Genomic DNA, 24,602 nt, shown 5'->3' with positions numbered 1-24,602 from the left:
CAGCAGATCACTGAAGAAATAAAAATATACCTAGAGACAAATGAAAATGAAAACATGATGATCCAAAACCTATGGGATGCAGCAAAATCAGTGCTAAGAGGGAAGTTTAGAGCAATACAATCCTACCTCAAGAAACAAGAAAAATCTTAAATAAACAATGTACCTTTACACCAAGAGCAATTAGAGAAAGAAGAACAAACAAAACCCAACATTAGCAGAAGGAAAGAAATCATAAATGTCGGAGCAGAATTAAATGAAATAGAGATGAAGAAAATAATAGAAAAGATCAATGAAACTAAATGCTGGTCCTTTGAGAAGGTAAAGAAAATTGACAAACCTTTAGCTAGACTCAACAAGAAAAAAAGGGAGAGGACTCAAATAAATAAAATCAGAAATGAAAAAGAAGTTACAACTGATACCACAGAAATACAAAGGATCATCAGAGACTACCACAAACAACTATATGCCAATAAAATGGGCAACCTAGAAGAAATGGATAAATTTTTAGAAAGGTACAACATTACAAGACTGAAGCAGGAAGAAATAGAAAATATAAACAGACCAATCACAACTACTGAAATTGAAATTGTGATTAAAAAGCTACCAACAAACAAAAGTCCAGGAGCAGATGACTTCAGTGGTGAATTCTGTCAAACGTCTAGAGAAAAGTTAACACCTATCCATCTGAAACTCTTCAAAAAAATTGCAGAGAAAGGAATACTCCCAAGTTCATTCTATGAGGCCACCATCACCCTGATAGCAAAACCAGACAAAAATATCACAAAAAAGGAAAATTACAGGCCAATATAACTGATGAACATAGACGCAAAAATCCTCAACAAAATAGTAGCAAACAGAATCCAACAACACATAAAAATGATCATACACCATGATCAAGTGGGATTTATCCCAGGGTGCAAGAGTTCTTCAATACACGCAAATCAGTCAACATGATACACCACATTAACAATCTGAAAGACAAAAATATATAATCCTCTGAATAGATGCAGAAAAAGCTTTTAACAAAATTCAACACCCATTTATGATAAAAACTCTCCAGGTAGTGGGCATAGAGGTAAAACACTGTAAAATAATTAAGGCCATATATGACAATCCCACAGCAAACATCATTCCCAATGGCAAAAAAACCGAAAGAATTTCCTCTAAGATCAGGAACAAGACAAGGAGGTCCACTCTTGCCACTTTTATTCAACATAGTTGTGGAAGCCCTAGCTGCAGCAATCAGAGAAGAAAAATAAATAAAAGTAATCCAAATTGGAAAAGAACAAGTAAAATTTTCACTGTTTGCAGATGATGTTACTATACATAGAAAATCCTAAAGATGATTGGGAAAGCTACTAGAACTCATCAGTAAATTTGGTAAGTTTGCAGTATACAAAATTAATACACAGAAATCTCTTGCGTACCTATACACTAACAATGAAGGGCCAGAAAGAGAAATTAAGGAAACAATCCCATTCTATTTCATCAAAAAGAATAAAATACCTAGGAATAAACCTACCTAAGTAGACAAAAGAAGTGTACTCAGAAAACTATAAGATACTGATGAAAGAAATCAAATATGACACAAACAGATGGAGAGATATACCATGTTTTTGGATTGAAGTATCAATATTGTCAAAATGTCTATACTACCCAAAGCAATCTACAGATTCAATGCAATCCCTATCAAATTACTACTGACATTTTTTACAGAATTAAAACAAAAAAAATTAGTATTTGTGTGGAAACACAAATGACCAAGAATAGCCAAAGCAATCTTGAAAAAGAAAAATGGAGCTGGAGGATTCAGGTTCCCTGACTTCAGACTATGCTTTGTCTGCTTCAGACTATGCTTTGTAAAGCTACAGTCATCAAAACAGTACAGTATTGGCACAAAAACAGAAATATTGGTCGGTGGAACAGGATAGAAAGAGATAAACCCAAACACCTATGGTCACCTAATCTATGACAAAGGAGGCAAGATTATACAATTAATTAAAGACAGTCTCTTCAATAAATGCTGCTGGGAAAACTGGACAGCTGCCTGCAAAGGAATGAAATTAACACCATACACAAAAATAGACTCAAAATGGATTAAAGAACCAAATGTGCAGTTGAATACTATAAAATGCATAGAGTAAAACATAAGCAACATTCTCTGACATAAATCACAGCAAGATATTTTTTGGTCCTCGTCCTAGAGTAATGAAAATAAAAGCAAAAATTTAAAAGTGGGACCTAATTACACTTAAAAGTTTTGCACAGCAAAGGAAACCATAAATAAAACAAAAGACAACCCAGAGAATGGGAGACATATTTACAAATGAAGAGACTGACAAGGGGTTAATCTCCAAAATATACATATAGCTCATGCAGCTCAATATCAAAAAACAAATAACCCAACCAAAATAGAACAGAAGATCTAAATAGACATTTTTCCAAAGAAGATATACAGATGGCTAAAAAGTACATGTAAAGATGCTCAACATCACTAATTATTAGAGAAATGCAAATCAAAAATAAAATGAGGTATCACTCACACTGGTCAGAATGTCCTTCATTAAAAAATCTACAAAAAGTAAGTGCTGGAGAGGGTGTGGAGAAAAGGGAACCCCCTTACACTGTTGGTGGGAATGTAAATTTGTACAGCCACTATGGAGAATAGTATGGAGCTTCCTCAAAAAGTAAAAATAGAGCTACCATATGACCCTGCAATTCTACTCCTGGGCATATATACAGAAAAAACGATACTTCAAAAATATACATATGCCCCAATATTCATTGTAGCACTATTTACAATACCCAGAACATGGAAGCAACCTAAATGTCCATCAACAGCAGAATGGATAAAAAAGATGTGGTACATGTATACAATGGAATATTACTCAGCCATATAAAAAGAACAAAATAATGTCGTTTGCAGCAATATGGATGCACCTAGAGTTTGTCATACTGAGCAAAGTAATTCAGACAGAGAAAGACAAAATATCATTTGATATCGCTTGTATGTGGAATATAAAAAAATGGTACAAAACAGAAATGGAGTCACAGATGTAGAAAACAAACTTATAGTTACCAGGGTTGGGTGGGGGGAGCAGGAGCAGGGGAGGGATAAATTGGGAGATTGGAATTTACATATACACATTACTATATATAAGGTAGATAACTAATAAGGACCTACTGTATAGTGCAGGGAACTCTTCTCAATACTCTGTAATGATCTATATGGGAAAATAATCTAAAAAAAGAGTTGATATTTGTATATTTACTTGCTGTACAGCAGAAACTAAACAGCATTGTAAATCAACTGTACTCCAATAAAACTTAAAGAATATTATAATATAATGATATATAAAATAGCTTATAATATAGCATATTCAATGTGTAATATTATGTATTATTTTGTAATATACAGCAACTGCCCCAGGAATATGACACAAAGAATGTTTCAAACAACAGTCACAATTTCTGGTTAGAAATATAGTCTACTTCCCTCTGAACTCCTCCCTAGCTGAGAGAGACTGGGTAACATGGAAAACTTTGTTCTCCTTTTTGTAGACTAGCATAGGGTTAAACAACCTTTATAGGTGCACTCTCTGTGGACCCCACTAAATTCCCATTTAACTTTCTTTTTAATCTCCTGTTTCCAAATGTGTAAAAATGTATGCAACTTAAAAATTACTTATAGTAAACAAGCATGTAATCATTACTCAGATCAGTAAATAGAATGTTGTCCCCCTCATGCCCCAAATTTGTTACTATCTTAGATTTTATAATAATCACTATTTTGCTTTTCTCTAAAATACAACCACTTAAGTGTACATACCAAACAGTCTGGTGTTGCCATAGTGTGAACTTTAAATAAAGTGTTTATACTTTATATCTGGATTTTTCACTCAAAATTATTTTAGTCAGTTTCATTCTAAATGCACAAGACTTTTCTTTATCTTGCATTTTTACTGATCTTAGGGGAAATTTATTAACTTTACTATTAACTATGATGGTAGCTATAGTTATTTTTAGATGCCCTGTATCTAATTAAGAAAATTCCCTTTCATTTGTGTCTTGCTGACAATTTTTAATGTCAACAGATGTTGAATTTTGTCAAAATTTTCTGCATCTATATAGATAATCATGTGGCTAGATATGGTAAATTACATTGATTAGTCTTCTGAGGTTTAACCAAGCTTACACTCCTGCTCATTCAAGATGTATTATGCTTTTTATTGTTGAAGTCAATTTTCTAATATTTTGTTAAAGATTTTTACTTTCATGATACTGAAAAATATTAGTTGGCAATACTTTTTTCTTTTATATACTTTATGGGGTTATAGCACCAGGATAATGATGGTCTCACTAGTTTAGTTAAGGAGGGTTTTCTTCTCCACTACTTCTGGGAAAATTGTACATATGGTTGTATTTATTTCTTCTTTGGTAAACATTTGATAAAATTACCAATAAACCCATATGGACTTCAAACTTTCTTTTTTGGTAAGGATTTTGCCTTCATATTTATTTCTTTGGTAGAGTAAGCTCTATTCACATGTTTTTCTTCCTGTGTAAGTTTTGGTAATTTGTTACATTTTGGGGGATTATCCACTTCCTTTGATTTATCAATTTTTCTGACACATAGTTTATCATATTTCCTTTTTTAACCTTTTAATATCTTTAGGATTTGTAAGGCTGCCTCTCTTTTGTTTATGCTATTGGTAATATGCCTCATTTCCTCTTTCATATTTATCAATCTAACTAGAAATTTATAGATTTTTTTGATCTTTAAAAACAAACAACTTTGGATTTCATAGTTTTTCTGTATTTTTAAATTTTCTATTTCCGTTTTGCTATTTATTTATTAGTTCTCTTCATTTACTTTAGGTTTAACATATTTTTGTTTCATAGCCTCTAAAGGTACAGAAGTAGACAATTTTATGAGATTTTTCTTCAATTTTAAATATTTCAGTCTATAAATCTTTCTTTAAGCACATTCTTAGATCTCCCTCAAATATTAAAAGATTATTTTTCATTATCATTATTTATATAACTTATTTATAAATTTATCCTTTTATTGTTTTGAACCACCCTTCTTTATCACTTATTAATATTTCTTGTTCTGAAGTCTATCCTGTTACTGAGTCATTTGAACTCTTGTTATATTTTGCATAGTACATTTTCCAATGCTTTAATTTTTTAATAGACTTTATTTTTTAGAGTTTTAGGTCTATAGCAATATTGAGCAGAAGGTATAGAGAATTTACATGTGTCCCCTGACGCCATACATGTGTATCCCTCCATTATTAATATCACCCACAAGTGTGGTATTTTTTTATAGTTGATGAACCTACCTTGATACATCGAATCCCTCAAAATTCATTGTTTATGTTAGGGTTCACTCCATGTTATACATTCTGTGGGTTTGGATAAATGTATAATAATATGTATCCACCATTATACTATTATGAAGAGTAGTTTCACTGACCTAAAAATCCTCTTTGCTCCACCTAATCTTTCCACACCTCCACACCTCCCAACCCCAACAACCACTGATTTTTTACTTCTTCATAATTTTGCCTTTTCTAGAGTGACATATAGTTGGAAACATTCAATATGTAACTTTTCAGTATGACTTCTTTCACTTAGTAATATGTTTTTTTTTCACTTAGTAATATGTATTTAAGTTTTCTCTATGCTTTATCATGGCTTGATAGCGTATTTCTTTTTAGCCCTTAATAATATTCTATTATTTGAATGTACCTCAGTTTATCCACAGTTTATCACCTACTGAAGGACATCTTGTTTTCTTCCCAGTTTTGACAACTATGAATAACGCTGCTATGAACATCCCTGCACAGGTTTTTGTGTTGACATAAGTTTTCAACTCTAGGTAAATACCAAGTGGTATGATTGCTGGATCGTACAGTAGGAGTATGTTTGTTTTTGTCAGAAACCACCAAACTGCCTTCTTAAGTGGCTATGTGCTCTGTGCCCTTTTATGAGGTTGTCACTTAAGTGTGGCCACAAGAGGAGACGGGGAAGGGCTCAGGAATAAACAAGGTTTGCGATTCTCACAGGTCTTAGAGACTGGAGGTATGGAAGAAAACTAGGGTGGTCAAGAGACATAAGAGAGGAGCAAGGGGAAAGCATTAGTCCAGAGCCTTAACAGGAGTTCTATAAGAAAGGCAAAGCAAGGCAGGGTGAATAAGTTTAGATTGGATAATTTGAATAATTTGGTGGTCTCTAAGGTATAAGGGTGGTCACTAATTTCTGGGTACCTGGTTCAAGGATGATTAAGGCAGAGGAATACTGCCTCCTGGGATGTATAGGCCAACTAGAGGAGGAATGGCTCTGGAATGTAGTGTGCATATATCAAAGGCATGCTTGCAGCTGGGTCTTTTCCTATCTCTAAGAATTGGCTAGTCCCAGCTAGAAAGATTTTTTAAGATATCAAAACATCCTAATAATATGAAAAAAATATATATATATATAACTATTTTGATTTCCATCAGCAGTGAATGAAAGTTCCTGTTGTTTCACATCCTCACCAGCATTTGTTGTTAGTATTCTGGATGGTAACCATGCTAACAGGTTTGTAGTGGTATCACATTGTTATTTTAATTTGCATTTCCTTGATGACTTATGTGGAGCCTCTTTTCATATGCTTATTTTCATCTGTATCGCTTCTTTGATGAGATATCTGTTAAGATAGTCACCCATTTTTAAATTGGGTTGTTTCTTTTTTGTTTTGAGATTTAAGAGATTTTTGTATAGTTTGCACAAAAAATCCTTTATCAAATATATCTTTTGAAAATATTTTCTTCCATTCTGTGGCTTGCCTTTTCATTCTCTTGATACTGTCTTTTCTTAGAGGAGTTTTTAATTTTAACGTACAGCTTATAATTTTTTTGTTTGTGGATTGTGCCTTTACTGCTATATCTAAAAATTCACCACCAAACCCAAGGACATCTAGATTTCCTACTACATTATCTTCGAAGAATTTTACAGTTTTGTGTTTTACATTTTATCCTATGGTTCATTTTGAGTTACTTTTTTAAATGGTTTAAAGTCTGTGCCTAGATTCATATTTTTGTCTATGGATGTCCAGTTTTTCCCACAGCATTTGTAGAGAAGACTATTTTTTCTTCATTATATTGCCTTTGCTTCATTGTCAAAGATCAATTGAGTATATTTACATGGATGAAATACCTGGGCTGTCTACTGTGTTCCACTGATTTATTTGTCTATTCTTTCACCAATGCCACATTGTCTTGATTGCTGTAGCTTTATAGTTAAGTCTTCAAGTCAGGTAGTTTCAGTCTCCAACTTTGCTCTTTTGCAATATTGTGTTGGCTATTCTGGGTGTTTTGCTTCTCCATAAAAATTTTAGAATCAGTTTGTTGATACTCAAAAAATAACTTACTGTGTTACTGATTAAGATTGCATTGAAGATCTATATAGATCAAGTTGGGAAGAATTGACATTTTGACAATATTGGGTCTCATGTTGCATGACCATGAAACATCCCTCCCTCTATTTAGTTTGTTTTGATTCCTTTCATCAGAGTTTGGTAGTTTTCTTCACATACATAGTGTACATATTTTGTTAGTTTTATTTCCAAGTATTTTAGTTTGGAAGGGTGCTAATGTAAACAGTATTTTGTTTTTAATTTTAAATTCCCCTTGTTCATTGCTGGTATATAGGAAAGTGATTGACTTTTGTATATTAATCTTGTATCCTGCAACCTTTCTATAATCACTTATCAGTTCTTGGAGGTCTTTTTTTCTTCTTGATTCTTTCAGATCTTCTAAATAGGTGATTATGTCATCTGTAAACAATGACAGTTTTATTTCTTCCTTCCCAAACTATATAATTCTTATTTCATTTTCTTTTCTTATTTCATTAGCTAGGACTTCTAGTACAATGCTGAAAAACTGTGATGAGTGGGGAAATTCTTGTCTTGTTTCTGATCTTAGTGGGAAAGTTTCAAATTTCTCATCAAGTATGATGATTGTGGTCAGTTTTTTGTACATATTTGTTTATCAAGTTGAGGAAGTTTCCCTCTATTCCCGGCTTGCTGAGAGTTTTTATTTTATGGGTGTTGAATTTTGTCAAATGCTTTTTCCATATCTGTTGATGTGATCAAGTGATTTTTCTTCTTCAACACACTGATGTGGGTTAAAGAATTACATTAATTAATGAATTACATTAATTGATCTTTGAAAGATGGATCAGCTTTGAACAACTGGGATAAATCCCACTTGGTAATGGTGTTAATTGTTTTTATACATTGTTGGATTTGATTTACTCATATTTTGTTTAGAGTTCACACATCTATTTTCATAGAGTTATTGATCTGTAGTTACCTTATCTTATAATGTCTTTGCCTGGGTTTGGTATTATAGTAATGCTGACCTCATAGAATAAGTTAGGAAGTATTTCCACTGCCTCTATCTTCTAAAAGAGCTTGTAAAGAATTGCTATAATTTCTTCTTTAAATGTTTTGTAGAATTCACCATTGAACACATCTGGATCTAGTGCTTTTTTAAATTAATTATTGATTTGATTTAGTTGACAAATATATTTCTATTCAGATTATCTATTTCTACTATATGAGTTTTGGCAGATCATGTCTTTCAAGAAATTGGCCCATTTCATCCAGGCTATTAAATTTGTGGGCACAGAGTTGTTCATAGATTCTTTTTTTTTTTTTTTTTTGCGGTACGTGGGCCTCTCACTGTTGTGGCATCTCCCGTTGTGGAGCACAGGCTCTGGATGCTCAGGCTCAGCGGACATGGCTCACGGGCCCAGCTGCTCCACGGCATGTGGGATCTTCCTGGACTGGGGCATGAACCTGTGTCCCCTGCATTGGCAGGCGGACTCTCAACCACTGCACTACCAGGGAAGCCCTATAGTTTCTTTTATTATCCTTTTAATTCCCCTCTTTCTGCAGTAATGTCCCCACTTTCATTTTTGGTACTAGTATTGGTTTGGCCAAAAGTTCATTCAGTTTTTCTGTAGTATCTGACAGAAACACCCGAACGAACTTTTTGGCCAAACCAATAATTAGTGTCTTCTGCTTTTTTCCCCTTAGATCAGACAAAATACATTGAGTGCCAAAATGCTGCAGCAATATGGGTTCATCACTCAGCTGGTTTGGCATCTGTATGCATTGTCCCCACTCCGAACCTCAGACCAGTTTTTGATTATGTTATTTTTCCTTTTATTGAAATCAGCAAATCTGAATTTGCTACTGTGGGGAAAGCAGGAAGAAGAGAAAAAAAAATGAAGGTTTTTAACCTTCAGAGAGTTCAGAGGTTCAGTCTGAATAAGCACAAAAACTTTTCAGTGTGCTTTTGAATTCCTTGAATTTGCAGAACTGTTCAGAACTGCTAACCTAGGGATTTTGATTCAATTAATCTTGGGTGGGGCCTGAACATCTGCATGTTTCAAAATCTTCATAGATGTGTTATGAATCATTGCTCTAAATATTTAATGAATATAAGCAAGTACTTGTATAAAATATGTGTGTGATCACCTATCTAGAAGATATTTGAAATGTAGACTATTTAAGATTAATATACTTAGAGTAAGTACAGGGGGATGATATTTACATAATCAATTTTGTGGTTGCTCCAAAATTTACTATTTATGTCTTTAATTAATCACACCAAAACACTATCTTTAACATTTCTTGTAATAAAGTTCTTTGGGAGATTAATTTTGTCTACTTTTTTCATTTGAATTGTCTATATGTCTTACTATTTTTGAATTATACTTTTGCTGGATAAACAATTCTTGGTTCACTGGGTTTGTTTTTTATTCTTTTTTTCTTTTTTCTTCCAGTACTTCATAGATACTCTTCTACTTTTTCTGATTTACATTATTTTTGACCATATGCCCACAATTACTCTTATTTTATTCCCCTCTATATTATTTCCCTTTCTTTCTTTTTTAAAGATTTCCTTTATCTCGTTTTCAGTAGTCTGATGATGATGTGGCTTGTTGTGGTTTTCTTTGTGTTTATCCTACTGAAATTTGTTCAGCTTTTTGATTCGTAGTTTTGTCAAATTTGAAAAATTTCTGCCATATTTTTCCCATTATTTTTCTGTCTTCCTCTTTTGTGGAAAACCATACTGCATGTGCATTGGAGAATTAATATTTTTTTGTGAACACTTTTTTCCTGCTTTAATTTGGATATTTTCTATTATGGTATCTCCAATCTTGCTGATCTTTTTTCCTACCATATTTCCCTGCTACTAAGATCATCTGTTTATTTGTTTTAAGTTTTCCAGAGTGTCTTCATTTTCAGACACTATAGAACTTTAAATACTGTGTCAAAAAGATTTATAAAATATAAAATATTCTCAGCTCAGCCACATTTGAATGTAAGATAGTCAATATCTATGTCTGAATAAGTCCATGATATGGATATATGATATAATACACCTACATATATATTTTTTCACATGTATATATGCACATTATTCTACCTCTATTTATAGTAGATACTTCTTTTATAATTGTGATTTGATATCCATCCTCCACTATTTACTCTTTCACTCGTTATCTAAATCTTCAATTTCTTTCCATTATAAACAGTCCATTAAACCCCTAGTCAGTACTGTCAGCGTGTTCTTGCTCAGAGAACTGTTAATAACAAAGTGAAGTACTACTTTCAACCTCTCACTTCTGAACACAAAGTCAGAGTTTATCTGATGATGCAGCTGTATACTTCCAACAAGGAGTGTATTTTTCTTTGGTAGTTGGCATGACAACCACTTTATATGAAAGCTCTTCAGAAATATCACCACTTTCTAAACTAATTAGGATTGTGCCTTTAAGCTCAATTACATCTGCATTTATTGCTCAAGGTTGTTGAGTGAGTAAAGGTGTGTGAGAAGTCATCATTAATTCCTTCAGCTGAGGGGTACAAGAAGTCTCCTCAGTTCATTGCAACTCTACTACCTCAAAAAGCAGACCAAGTTCTATCACAGTGATAGCTTTGTACTCTGTTGCATTTTTGCCAGAGATGCTTCCAATAAATGAATCTCTCATTGCACATGCACTCTTTACTGCTTCCACCTATCTTGCTTCTTCCAGTTCCTTGTTGTACTATTCTACTCAGTACGAAAAACACTCTTGAGTTCTTTAACATGAGGTATGTGCTAGAATATGTCTTCAGCCATGAGAAAGAGTGAAAGCACAAACAATATTACATCCAAAATTTTAGTTGATGCAGTCTGACAAGTTGATTTGATTTGACTTCATTTGAGTTGATTTGAGATCATTTTCATTTTCACAATAAAGCCTAACTTTGATTACACTGAAACAAAAGAGTTCATAAAATGCTTGTAATAGGCAAATGACTTTTCCAAGATCATATTGTTTATATGACTCAATAATCTTGTTTGCAAAATCCTACACTTAAGTGTAGCATACTGGTCTATGACACACATATCCTTAGCAGGACTGAAACCAGTTCTGTACTGAAACCAGCCACCTCCTCCCCCGCAAAAAAAGCACATGGTATTCCTAAACTTGCTAACATCCCTGGCAGCATTAATAACAGATGAACCAACTGTCACTCTAATGATGACACAAGACTCAGCTACCACCAAAGGAGGATATCAGTACCGTAGGGAGGCTCCCTGCTTTTATCTTGTGTTCCACCGATGACAACATTATGATTAATGATATTCTCAAAGTTTTAAACATCTATTATCCCTTTCTCCAAGGTTAATTCCTGACAACCACTGTCTTACTAAGTGCTTTTCTCCTTGCTGTCACACATGTTAATCAAAAAAGACTGAAACCAACCACCAAGCTGGACTTTTCCTCTCAAGTACAAATTGGCTCTTTAGTCAGTACCTGGAAGAACATGAAGCCATGAAAATCTGTTAAATCAGATGTAGAAAATATCCTGGCCTAGCACATATTCTAAGGTATCAGGACCACCAATCTGAGATTTGACTTCTTTTGGAAGCAGTTGCTCAGGGGAGGGAGTCTGTTAGATATCACTGCTGTGTTGTTCCACTTGTTCAATAATATGCTCAATGGTTTGGATGTTGATCAATAATTCATCTTGTGTATTATGACAAAACATAGGAATTTGAACACCTCAATCTCTTTGCCTTGATATATACTACTATAGTTGTGTGTCCATGATTTTGACCATGGCATTCACTCTTGATCTAGGAGGAAGTTCCCCCTTTTTAAAAGATGGGACTTGGCTGTGGTCGTAAAATTCATGTGGTCTTAATATATTACAAACCACTGCTTGCAGACATGAGTAACCATTGGTTTCTGAGTCCTCCAGTCATAAGGATAGCTAAATATCAAATTATCCTCTTTCAACAAATGCTTTGCTGCCTGAAGCACATTTATTACCACAGCAGTTCCTTCTTTAAGTACAGTCTTTGAAGTTTAGGATCTGAAACATCTGTGAAAATGTCATCCTCATCTAGTGAAAATATCATTAACAGGTTGTGTTGAAAATCTACACTGTAATCTTCCTTATCATGAATTGGGACTGTGTGAACCAATCCTGTTCATTTTGTCATGGTCATATAATTTGAAGATAAAAGAGGAGAGCTTTATCAGGAAATATAGGATGGGTACAAATACCATTTTTCAAAGTTATACTTGAAAATATTGAAATAACTTCAAATATTGTTTCCAAAGTAGAAGCAACAGGTGTTACTTTATCTGCAGGAAATATATAGATATTTCCAGATCTGGAACATTTCTCAATAGTGTACTTGGATTTGGGCACATAGAAAACAATGCAACTGGTTGGAAAAGTCCAAGACTGTGTGGTTCAGACTAAAAAAGCTAACAGAAGATAAACTATCTATAAGGGATGTCAACTTAGAAAGTTTCAAGTGAGAGAATTTTAAATGTATAGAACAACTGACACACTCAGGATTTTATTCAAGTTCTGCTGAAGCAGAACCTAAGCAGTCCTTGACCAGGGAAACCAAAACACAGGTTTTGTAAAATCAATAAACCAAGCTGTTATCAAACACTTATTAGAAAATTCTCAATTGTTTGGCTTCATATTTTCTATCAAATGTAGAGTAGCAATTATTGCAATCTGCCATTACTATTCAAAGACTAAATGTCGATTTCTGTTTCTCATTGGCTGCTTTACCAAATGAACTTTCTAATTTCACGGATGAAAGATTCTGAACTTTTTCACCAAGTTCTGGTAATACTTTTACTTCAATGAGTAACCCATTACAATATCATCATGACACAAAACGTACTTTGGAAACTGTCATCATAAGGTATAAGCCGGTCATGTCTTTCAAAATCTTATTTAAAGCATGTCCTACATGAAGGTCACCATTTGCATAAGGAGATCCGTCATGAAGACAAAATTCTGTCGTTTCTTTCTCTTTGCCGTGAAGTTATGAAAATCTACATTTCTAGAAGTTTCTTCACTTACATTTTCAGCCAATAAAATCTGCTAGATCTCCATGTCTGTGTTGGGCTGCTGGTGGCCCAGCAACTTCAAGGCAAAAGGGGATCTACAACAGCAGCTCCATGTTGTCCTATTTGCCTCTATTCAGGTTAGGCAGCTGGCCACTGCCTCCGGTGACTAACCATGACAGACACCTTATCTTGGTTCCTCACCTTCCCAGGTGACAGGAAAGGCAGGGTGGCCCCACAGATTCCCTGCGTGCCTGGCTCCCAAGGGCCCATCTCAAAAGGCACAAAGGGACACTCAGGCCTCCACTCCAGCACCTGATGCTCAGCTCCTGCCATCTGGGCCCCAGAGAAACTCTGTGGCACCCACCGGGAATGCGTGTGCACAGAGCACAGAAAGAGCCTGTGGTGACGTTTTCGTTTCAGATATTTTATTTTTTCTCACTAAGTCTTTTATACTTTCTTTTTATGATTTTATTTTAAATATTTTGTTTATATTTCATTCAGAGTTTTGAATATATTTCTAATAGCTCTTTGAAATTCGTGTCTGTTAATTCCATTGTCTCCTCTTTTAAGGTGTTTCTAACAAAGGGCTGGTGGCTTGGTTATGGATGGAAGTGGAAATGAATGTCTGTGCTTTTAATTTTTAGTTATTAAACTTTTCATGCCATTCTCTATTTCTGTCATTTAAAAATGTTTGTCTTGCCATTGTTTTTCCTTGTATTTCTAATCCATCTATGTATTTTAAACATTTTATACAGTGTAGATAATTATTTACTAGTTTTGATCTTTTTGTTTTTGCTATCTTTGCTCACATTGACTTGTTTCTCACATTTTTTTTTTCATTATGAACTCACTACCAAAAACTATAGGTCAAGTTGAGCTAAATTCATCCAATATGTATCAACCTGATATCAGTACAGTACAACCTGATATTAATACAGTATCAACCTGATAGCTCCAAAATGAGTCTTCGTAATTTATTAATTCAAACTCACATTTACAGTTTAAAAATCAAATAATTCATTAGCTTGTTTAATATTAGCGTAAGCAATATTGTTTCTCAGAGTTAGAAGGAAGTTTTAAGAAATCTTATTGTGAGGAAGAATCGGTCAAATGCAAACCACAGCACAATTAAGGAGTAGACAGAGTTTGTCTTTATATATTATCTTCTCTTTTCTCTCCCCTTGTCCACCTCTGTTTCCCACCATTACCTAGTAATCTCATTTCTACAACATGCTTTTAGTGGACTGTCATTCCAAAGAGTGATATAATATGACTTTTATCCATAATAAATGTGTAGTGGTTTGCAATTTAAAATGTGCCTACTTATACATTTTGTCTTTTTAGAATTCTCATCACAACTGAAATAAATATTATTAGCTCCATTTTTAAAGTGATAAAATTCAGTTTAAGAGAAGTAAAATGACTTATCCAAGTTCAGACACTGAAGACTTAGGACTTAAATCAATGTCCTCTAATTCCAAATTCCATGTTATGATAATTTGAATTTTGGTGTTATAAAATTTACCAGTGAACTACCCAAATTGCATAGGGTGTCATCCAGTTTCAATTCTAAGACTAAGTATGAATGTTTTAATCCTTGATAGTGTTAATGAGAAATTGAAATAAAATAGATCATATAGATGATAATACTAAATGATCCTTCATTTAATAAATATTGTGTCCTGTACATGTGCAGGACACTACTGGACAATATAAATTATATGTAATAAAAACATAAATACTATCAAATCAGTAAGACATAATCCCTCATCTCTAGTCCAGATAACCAATGGATAATTCCTTCTCTTTTGGACAATGTCTGATGGAATACTATACTATAACCAAACTCAGAGAAAATAAAATGTGGATTACAATGGCAGTCAGTTGATGTAAAGTATTGATCTAGTTAGTGAACTAAAACAATCCTTTCTGCAGAAACCATACTTACCAGGGTAAATATCTATTTTGAAACCCAGATCAATGTTATAGAGTGTGTAATTTGAACACACAGTAACGAAGGATTGAACAGATTTATGAAGCTTTTCAGGGACCTGAGAGTTAATAATTTACCGTCTCACTAAATAATTGTTTTTCAAATTGTATTTTACTCATCTCTACAAAATATAGCTTTCTGATACTAGACCCTTGAGGATAAACAATGAGACTTCACAATTAAGAATGTCTGTGACAGGCCCAAGCATATGGTTAACATTCAATATTTGCTGAGTTAATTGATGACTAAATGAGTAAAGGAAGGAAGTAATAAATTTTTCTGAAATAGCATGCAATACAAAATTGAAACAAACTAAATTTGGGGCAACATACACAGCCTCTAGTTCTCTATATCTTTTATTTTTAATTTCTTCAAAGGTTCTCCATAACCCTCTCCACACACACATGTGAAAACACACACACACAAACACACACACAGAGCAAAAGCAAAAGTAGAGATGGGGTGATTGATTTTTTTAAGGTATCTCTAAAATACTTTAAAAACCACAAAAGAAAATATTTGAAAATAACATTTATTGAAAACTTTATAATTAGAAATGCAGTACACATCTGTTGTAGGAAATCTGTTATATATCTCACAGAGATAAGAGTTGTAAACATTTAAATATATTTTCTTTTTTTTTTCTATTAGTAGGCAGTTTAAAGACAAAATGTGAAGAGAGGCTAAAAATGAGTTCATTTATATGAGTGAACATGTTTTTGAATGAGTTTGGATTGGATACTCTTAAGCTAATACTATTTAATGGGAATTTTTTAGTTTCATGGTACATGAAAACCAGTAGAGAGACACTGTTTATAAGATTATGATAAATTAATACCAGTTCCACCTGTGTCCTGAAAATAAGTTATGAATAATGATACTAACCATAGCCTTGTGTGTAGCTTGTAAAATAATAGTAAAACTGGCAAAAGCAGGCTTTTATACTGAGTGCTTCTACACCTACCTTTCTGTAAAGTGGGGCCCTGACAGAGATGTAGCAGTGTCTTTTGTTAAAACCCCATTATATATTGATGAGAACAGATGGTTATAGAGAAATGTCTCAAAACTATTAAGTGACTGTACCTGGTATATAGAAGCCAATCAAAAAATAAAGTTGATCTCTGTTTTTTTTTTTTTTTAACATCTTTATTGGAGTATAATTGCTTTACAATGGTACGATAGCTTCTGCTTTATAACAAAGTGAATTAGCTATACATATACATATATCCCCATCACCTCCCTCTTGCATCTCCCTCCAAAACTCTATATGTCACCCCTCTACGTGGTCACAAAGCACACAGCTGATCTCCCTGGATTATACAGCTGCTTCCCACTAGCTATCTATTTTACAGTTTGTAGTATATATTGGTCCATGCCACTCTCTTACTTCATCCCAGATTATGATTCCCCCTCCCCATGTCCTCAAGTCCATTCTCTTATATCTGAGTTTTTATTCCTGTCCTGCCACTGGTTCTTCATAAACATTTTTTTTTTTTTAGATTCCATATAAACGTGTTAGCATATGGTATAAGTTTTTTGCTTTCTGACTTACTTCACTCTGTATAACAGACTCTAGGTCCAGCCACCTCACTACAAAAAACTCAATTTTGTTTCTTTTTCTGGCTGAGTAATATTCCATTGTATATATGTGCCACATCTTCTTTATCCATTCATCTGTGGATGGACATTTAGGTTGCTTCCATGTCCTGGCTATTGTAAATAGAGCTGCAATGAACATTGTGGTACATGAATCTTTTTTTTTTTTTTTTTTTTTTTTTTGCAGTATGCGGACCTCTCACTGTTGTGGCCTCTCCCGTTGCAGAACACAGGCTCCAAACATGCAGGCACAGCGGCCCTGGCTCATGGGCCTAGCCGCTCCACAGCATGTGAGATCTTCCTGGACCAGTGCATGAACCCGTGTCCCCTGCATCGGCAGGTGGACTCTCAACCACTGCACCACCGGGGAAGCCCCATGACTCTTTTTGAACTATGGTTTACTCAGGGTATATGCCCAGCAGTGGGATTTTTGGGTCGTATGGTAGTTCTATTTCTGTTTTTTTAAGGAACCTCCATACTGTTCTCCATAGTGGCTGTATCAATTTACATTCCCACCAACAGTGCAAGAGGGTTGCCTTTTCTCCACACCCTCTCCAGCATTTACTGTTTGTAGATTTTTTGATGATGGCCATTCTGACTGGTGTGAAGTGATATGTCATTGAAGTTTTGATTCACATTTTTCTAATAATAAGTGATGTTGAGCATTCTTTCATGTGTGTGTTGGCAATCTGTATATCTTCTTTGGAGAAATGTCACTTTAGGTCTTCTGCCCATTTCTGGATTGGGTTATTTGTTTTTTTTTTTTTTTTTTTATTGAGCTGCATGAGCTGCTTGTAAATTTTGGAGATAAACCCTTTGTCACGTGCTTCTTTTGCAAATATTTTCTCCAATTCTGAGGGTTGCCTTTTCATCTTGTTTATGGTTTCCTTTGTTGTGCAAAAGCTTTTAAGTTTCATTAGGTCCCATTTGTTTATTTTTTTTTTTATTTCCATTTCTCTAGGAGGTGGGTCAAAAAGGATCTTGCTGTGATTCATTTCATAGAGTGTTCTGCCTATGTTTTCCTCTAAGAGTTTTATAATGTCTGACCTTACATTTAGGTCTTTAATACATTTTGACTTTATTTTTGTGTATGGTGTTAGGGAGTGTTCTAATTTCATTCTTTTACATGTAGCTGTCCAGCTTTCCCAGCAGCACTTATCAAAGAGGCATTCTTTTCTCCATTGTATATACTTGCCTCCTTTATCAAAGATAAGGTGACCATATGTGCATGGGTTTATCTCTGGGTTTTCTCTCCTCTTCCATTGATCTATATTTCTGTTTTTGTGCCACTACCATACTGTTCTGATTAATGTAGCTTTGTAATATAGTCTGAAGTCAGGAGTCTGATTCCTCCAGCTCCATTTTGTTTCTCAGGATTGCTTTGGCTATTCGGGGTCTTTTGTGTTTCCATACAAATTGTGAAATTGTTTGTTCAAGTTCTGTGAAAAATGCCATTGGTAGTTTCATAGGGATTGCACTGAATCTGTAGACTGCTTTGGGTAGTATAGTCATTTTCACAATGTTGATCCTTCCAATCTGAGAGCATGGTATATCTCTCCATCTGTTTGTATCATCTTTAATTTCTTTCATCACTGTCTTATAGTTTTCTGCATATAGGTGTTTTGTCTCTTTAGGCAGGTTTACTCCTAGGTATTTTATTCTTTTTGTTGATATGGTAAATGGGAGTGTTTTCTTAAGATTTTTTTCAAATTTTTCTTCATTAGTGTAGAGGAATACTAGGGTTTTCTGTGCATTAATTTTGTATCCTGTTACTTTAGCAAATTCATTGATTAGCTCTAGTAGTTTTCTGGTAGCATCTTTAGGATTCTTTGTGTATAGTATCATGCCATCTGCAAACAGTGACAGCTTTACTTCTTCTTTTCCGATTTGGATTCCTTTTATTTCTTTTTCTTCTCTGATTGCTGTGGCTAAGACTTCCAAATCTATGCTGAATAATAGTGGTGAAAGTGGGTAACCTTGTCTTCCTCCTGATCTTAGTGGAAATGGTTTCAGTTTTCCCCCATTGGGAATGATGTTGACTGTGGATTTGTCATATATGGCCTTTATTATGATGAGATAAGTTCCCTCTATGCCTAGTTTCTGTAAGGTTTTGATCATAAATGGTGTTGAATTTTGTCAAAAGCTTTTTCAGCATCTATTGAGATGATCATATTGTTTTTATCCTTCAGTTTGTTAATATGGGGTATCACATTGATTGATTTGCATATATTGAAGAATCCTTGCATTCCTGGGATAAATCCCACTTGATCAAGTGTATGATCCTTTTAATGTGCTGTTGGATTCTGTTTGCTAGTATTTTGTTGAGGATTTTTGCATCTATGTTCATCAGTGATATTGGTCTGTTTTCTTTCTTTGTGACCTCTTCGTTTCATTTTGATATCAAGGTGTTGGTGGCCTTGTAGAATGAGTTTGGGAGTGCTCCTCCCTCTGCTATATTTTGGAAGGGTTTGAGAAGGATAAGTGTTAGTTTATTCTCTAAATGTTTGATAGAATTCCCCTGTGAAGCCATCTGGTCCTGGGCTTTTGTTTGTTGGAAGAGTTTTAACCACAGTCTCAATTTCAGTGCTTGTGATTGGTCTGTTTATATTTTCTATCTCTTCCTGGTTCAGTCTCGGAAGACTGTGCTTCTCTAAGAATGTGTCCATTTCCTCCATGCTGTCCATTTTATTGGTATATAGTTGCTTGCAGTAATCTCTCATGATCCTTTATATTTCTGTAGTGTCTGTTCTCCTTTATCATTTCGAATTCTATTGATTTGAGTTTTCACCCTTTTTTTCTTGATGAGTGTGGCTAATGGTGTATCAATTTTTTTTTTAAACATCTTTATTGGGGTATAATTGCTTTACAATGGTGTGTTAGTTTCTGCTTTATAACAAAGTGAATCAGTCATACATAAACATATGTTCCCATATGTCCTCCCTCTTGCGTCTCCCTCCTTCCCACCCTCCCCATCCCACCCCTCCAGGCCGTCACAAAGCACCGAGCCAATATCCCCGTGTCATGCGGCTGCTTCCCACTAGCTATCTACCTTACTACGTTTGTTAGTGTGTATATGCCCATGACTCTCTCTCGCCCTGTCACAGCTCACCCTTCCCCCTCCCCATAACCTCAAGTCCGTTCTCTAGGAGGTCTGCATCTTTATTCCTGCTTTGCCCCTAGGTACTTCAGGACATTTTTTTCCTTAAATTCCATATATATGTGTTAGCATACGGTATTTGTCTTTTTCTTTCTGACTTACTTCACTCTGTATGACAGACTCTAGGTCTATCCACCTCATTACAAATAGCTCAATTTCGTTTCTTTTTATGGCTGAGTAATATTCCATTGTATATATGTGCCATATCTTCTTTATCCATTCATCCGATGATGGGCACTTAGGTTGTTTCCATCTCTGGGCTATTGTAAATAGAGCTGCAATGAACATTTTGGTACATGACTCTTTTTGAATTTTGGTTTTCTCAGGGTATATGCCCAGTAGTGGGATTGCTGGGTCCTATGGTAGTTCTATTTGTAGTTTTTTAAGGAACCTCCATACTGTTCTCCATAGTGGCTGAACCAATTCACATTCCCACCAGCAGTGCAAGAGTGTTCCTTTTCTCCACACCCTCTCCAGCATTTATTGTTTCTAGATTTTTTGATGATGGCCATTCTGACCAGTGTGAGATGATATCTCATTGTAGTTTTGATTTGCATTTCTCTAATGATTAGTGATGTTGAGCATTCTTTCATGTGTTTGTTGGCACTCTGTATATCTTCTTTGGAGAAATGTCTATTTAGGTCTTCTGCCCATTTTTGGATTGGGTTGTTTGTTTTCTTGTTATTGAGCTGCATGAGCTGCTTGTAAATTTTGGAGATTAATCCTTTGTCGGTTGCTTCACTTGCAAATATTTTCTCCCATTCTGAGGGTTGTCTTTTGGTCTTGTTTATGGTTTCCTTTGCTGTGCAAAAGCTTTGAAGTTTCATTAGGTCCCATTTGTTTATATTTGTTTTTATTTCCATTACTCTAGGAGGTGGGTCAGAAAGGATCTTGCTGTGATTTATGTCATAGAGTGTTCTGCCTATGTTTTCCTCTAAGAGTTTGATAGTTTCTGGCCTTATATTTAGGTCTTTAATCCATTTTGAGCTTATTTTTGTGTATGGTGTTAGGGAGTGATCTAATCTCATACTTTTACATGTACCTGTCCAGTTTTCCCAGCACCACTTATTGAAGAGGCTGTTCTTTCTCCACTGTACATTACTGCCACCTTTATCAAAGATAAGGTGTCCATATGTGCATGGGTTTATCTCTGGGCTTTCTATCCTGTTCCATGATCTATCTTTCTGTTTTTGTGCCAGTACCATACCATCTTGATAACTGTAGCTTTGTAGTATAGTCTGAAGTCAGGGAGCCTGATTCCTCCAGTTCCTTCTTTCGTTCTCAAGATTGCTTTGGCTATTCGGGGTCTTTTGTGTTTCCATACAAATTGTGAAATTTTTTGTTCTAGTTCTGTGAAAAATGCCAGTGGTAGTTTGACAGGGATTGCATTGAATCTATAGATTGCTTTGGGTAGTAGAGTCATTTTCACAATGTTGATTCTTCCAATCCAAGAACATGGTATATCTCTCCATCTATTTGTATCATCTTTAATTTCTTTCATCAGTGTCTTATAATTTTCTGCATACAGGTCTTTTGTCTCCTTAGGTAGGTTTATTCCTAGATATTTTATTCTTTTTGTTGCAATGGTAAACGGGAGTGTTTTCCTTTCAGATTTTTCATCATTAGTATATAGGAATGCCAGAGATTTCTGTAATTAATTTTGTATCCTGCCACTTTACCAAATTCATCTTTAGGATTCTCTATGTATAGGATCATGTCATCTGCAAACAGTGACAGTTTTACTTCTTCTTTTCCGATTTGGATTCCTTTTATTTCCTTTTCTTCTCTGATTGCTGTGGCTAAAACTTCCAAAACTATGTTGAATAAGAGTGGTGAGAGTGGGCAACCTTGTCTTGTTCCTGATCTTAGTGGAAATGCTTTCAGTTTTTCACCATTGAGGATGATGTTTGCTATGGGCTTGTCATATATGGCCTTTATTATGTTGAGGAAAGTTCCCTCTATGCCTACTTTCTGCAGGGTTTTTATCATAAATGGGTGTTGAATTTTGTCAAAAGCTTTCTCTGCATCTATTGAGATGATCATATGGTTTTTCTCCTTCAATTTGTTAATATGGTTTATCACATTGATAGATTTGCGTATATTGAAGAATCCTTGCATTCCTGGAATAAACCCCACTTGATCATGGTGTATGATCCTTTTAATGTGTTGTTGGATTCTGTTTGCTAGTATTTTGTTGAGGATTTTTGCATCTATGTTCATCAGTGATATTGGCCTGTAGTTTTCTTTCTTTGTGACATCCTTGTCTGGTTTTGGTATCAAGGTGATGGTGCCCTCGTAGAAGGAGTTTGGGAGTGTTCCTCCCTCTGCTATATTTTGGAAGAGTTTGAGAAGGATAGGTGTTAGCTCTTCTCTAAATGTTTGATAGAATTCGCCTGTGAAGCCATCTGGTCCTGGGCTTTTCTTTGTTGGAAGATTTTTAATCACAGTTTCAATTTCAGTGCTTGTGATTGGTCTGTTCATATTTTCTATTTCTTCCTGATTCAGTCTTGGCAGGTTGTACATTTCTAAGAATTTGTCCATTTCTTCCAGATTGTCCATTTTATTGGCATAGAGTTGCTTGTAGTAATCTCTCATGATCTCTTTTATTTCTGCAGGGTCAGTTGTTACCTCTCCTTTTTCATTTCTAATTCTGTTGATTTGAGTCTTCTCCCTTTTTTTCTTGATGAGTCTGGCTAGTGGTTTACCTATTTTGTTTATCTTCTCAAAGAACCAGCTTTTAGTTTTATTGATCTTTGCTTTTGTTTCCTTCATTTCTTTTTCATTTATTTCTGATCTGATTTTTATGATTTCTTTCCTTCTGCTAGCTTTGGGGTTTTTTTTGTTCTTCTTTCTCTAATTGCTTGAGGTGCAAGGTTAGGTTGTTTATTCGAGATGTTTCCTGCTTCTTAAGGTGGGCTTGTATTGCTATAAACTTCCCCCTTAGAACTGCTTTTGCTGCATCTCACAGGTTTTGGGTCGTTGTGTCTCCATTGTCATTTGTTTCTAGGTATTTTTTGATTTCCTCTTTGATTTCTTCAGTGATCACTTCATTATTAAGTAGTGTATTGTTTAGCCTCCATGTGTTTGTATTTTTTACAGATCTTTTCCTGTAATTGATGTCTAGTCTCATGGCGTTGTGGTCAGAAAAGATACTTGATACAATTTCAATTTTCTTAAATTTACCAAGGCTTGATTTGTGACCCAAGATATGATCTATCCTGGAGAATGTTCCATGAGCACTTGAGAAAAATGTGTATTCTGTTGTTTTTGGATGGAGTGTCCTATAAATATCAATTAAGTCCATCTTGTTTAATGTATCATTTAAAGCTTGTGTTTCCTTATTTATTTTCATTTTGGATGATCTGTCCATGGGTGAAAGTAGGGTGTTTAAGTCCCCTACTATGAATGTGTTACTGTTGATTTCCCCTTTTATGGCTGTTAGTATTTGCCTTATGTATTGAGGTGCTCCTATGTTGGGTGCATAAATATTTACAATTGTTATATCTTCTTCTTGGATCGATCCCTTGATCATTATGTAGTGTCCTTCTTTGTCTCTTTTAATAGTCCTTATTTTAAAGTCTATTTTGTCTGATATGAGAATTGTTACGCCAGCTTTCTTTTGGTTTCCATTTGCATGGAATATCTTTTTCCATCCCCTTACTTTCAGTCTGTATGTGTCTCTAGGTCTGAAGTGGGTCTCTTGTAGACAGCATATATAAGGGTCTTGATTTTGTATCCATTCAGCTAATCTTGTGTCTTTTGGTGGGAGCATTTAGTCCATTTACATTTAAGGTAATTATCGATATGTATGTTCCTATTCCCATTTTCTAAATTGTTTTGGGTTCGTTATTATAGGTCTTTTCCTTCTCTTCTGTTTCTTGCCTAGAGAAGATCCTTTAGCATTTGTTGTAAAGCTGGTTTGGTGGTGCTGAACTCTCTCAGCTTTTGCTTGTCTGTAAAGGTTTTAATTTCTCCATCAAATCTGAATGAGATCCTTACTGGGTAGAGTAGTCTTGGCTGCAGGTTTTTCTCCTTCATCACTTTCAGTATGTCCTGCCACTCCCTTCTGGCTTGTAGGGTTTCTGCTGAGAGATCAGCTGTTAACCTTATGGGGGTTCCCTTATGTGTTATTTGTTGTTTTTCCCTTGCTGCTTTTAATATGCTTTCTTTGTATTTAATTTTTGACAGTTTGATTAATATGTGTCTTGGCATATTTCTCCTTGTATTTATCCTGTATGGGACTCTCCGTGCTTCCTGGACTTGATTAACTATTTCCTTTCCCATATTAGGGAAGTTTTCAACAATAATCTCTTCAAATATTTTCTCAGTCCCTTTCTTTTTCTCTTCTTCTTCTGGAACCCCTATAATTCGAATGTTGGTGCGTTTAATGTTGTCCCAGAGGTCTCTCAGACTGTCCTCAGTTCT

General features: G+C 34.8%; 1 pseudogene; it reads right to left on the bottom strand.

The window, feature by feature from the left end:
* Window positions 1–10,698: 10,698 nt before the first annotated feature.
* The window catches only part of LOC137210081 (isoleucine--tRNA ligase, mitochondrial-like), a 145,035-nt pseudogene continuing 131,131 nt past the window's right edge, over window positions 10,699–24,602 (bottom strand).

This window comes from Pseudorca crassidens, chromosome 17, assembly GCF_039906515.1.
Source record: "Pseudorca crassidens isolate mPseCra1 chromosome 17, mPseCra1.hap1, whole genome shotgun sequence".
Classification (NCBI taxonomy): Eukaryota; Metazoa; Chordata; class Mammalia; order Artiodactyla; family Delphinidae; genus Pseudorca; species Pseudorca crassidens.
Note: the sequence above shows the minus strand (reverse complement) of the source record. Positions and strands in the feature narration are given on the sequence as shown.